This window comes from Adiantum capillus-veneris, chromosome 11 (genome assembly GCF_014529385.1).
Source record: "Adiantum capillus-veneris isolate H3 chromosome 11, ASM1452938v2, whole genome shotgun sequence".
In the NCBI taxonomy this organism is placed as follows: Eukaryota; Viridiplantae; Streptophyta; class Polypodiopsida; order Polypodiales; family Pteridaceae; genus Adiantum; species Adiantum capillus-veneris.
The window spans coordinates 34,762,704-34,764,094 of NC_140941.1; the positions used below are offsets into that span (position 1 = coordinate 34,762,704).

Genomic DNA, 1,391 nt, shown 5'->3' on the forward strand with positions numbered 1-1,391 from the left:
GATGAGAATGCAAGGAGGCTAGCTTCTCCAATGAATCTCAACCCAAGAAAATTACCTCTGCCTCTCTCTCTCTAGCAGCGCGCGCCGACGCGCGCTCCTAGAGAGAGAGAGAGAGAGAGAGAGAGAGAGAGAGAGAGAGAGAGAGAGAGAGAGAGAGAGAGAGAGAGAGAGAGAGAGAGAGAGAGAGAGAGAGAGAGATTCGTTGACCACAATTCTCATTACACATTGTTTTGCTCTAGCCCTTTCAGGCCACATACTGTGATGGTTCTTTCGTGCCATAGATAGGCAAGTCAAGAGACCTCCAGCGCCAGGAGAACGTGACAAGATGTCATCTGGTAAGGAAGGTCGAAAAGAGGGAGAGGAGGGAGCTGCAGCCAAAGTTGCTGGTGCAACAGTGGCAGTTGGAGTTGCATGGGGTATTTTCAGATTTTTGAAGGCAAAAAAAGAAGAGGACGCCCTCATTCAAGAGTATTATGGAGATCAAGAGGATTTTACTCTTCCTGATGGAGACCGCAATAATTATGATGCAGAGGAGGTCTACATTGAAGAGCAAGTTGAGTTTGTGAAGGTGGACCCTCCTCCTATGGTTATTCCTCCTCATTCAGATGAGCTGAAAAGTGTACCAGAGGAGGAAATCAAAGCAACAAAAAAAGTGTAACCTCCCCCACCTGAGCCAAAGGCTGATGAGAAGCCCAAGGTGGAGGAAAAGCCCTGGTTCCTTCGCCTTTTTTATCCACCCAAGAAAACTGATCGGCAAGCCCAAGCTGAAGGAGAGTGAGGGCTTTGATAGTAAAGATGTGAAGCCCAAAGAAAGTCACAGTTATGAAATCAAGAGGGGAGATACTCTATGGGCCATTTCAGGAAAATATGGGATCTCGCTAGATGACCTGAAAGCGGCAAATGGATTGCATGCAGATAATATTGATGCTGGAGATAAGCTTGTTATACCTCCAAAATGATGTGCTGGCATACAAGGTGTGACAGCTCGCCATACGAGTTGTATGATCACCAACGTTTTCTGTAATTAGTTTTTTCTTAAAAAAAGAGGGGAGAGAGAGAGAGGAGAGAGAGAGAGAGAGAGAGAGAGAGAGAGAGAGAGAGAGAGAGAGAGAAAAGAAGAAGAAGAAGAAGAGAGTTTTAACGTCGTAGGAAACTATCCCAAAAAGGGGGAGAGAGAGAGCTAGAGAGAGAGAGAAACACGAAAAAAGGAGAAAATTACCAAAATATCCCTCTAATTCAAAGAAATTTTCAAAATATCTTGGTATCTATTTTTGTTGGATTGTTCAAGATTTTCTAATCTTTATTCCGTGTTCACAAATGAAACCCGTTTTTTGAGTGTTTAGAATGTAATTTGTCACAAATTACCTCAGTGACAAATTGCCTCCGTAACA

The 1,391-nt window shown here is 43.9% G+C and overlaps 1 pseudogene; it reads left to right on the plus strand.

Annotated features, from left to right (window-relative positions):
* The first annotated feature begins 325 nt into the window (after positions 1–325).
* LOC147447089 (uncharacterized) lies at positions 326–959 on the plus strand (annotated as a pseudogene).
* The last annotated feature ends 432 nt before the right edge of the window (positions 960–1,391 follow it).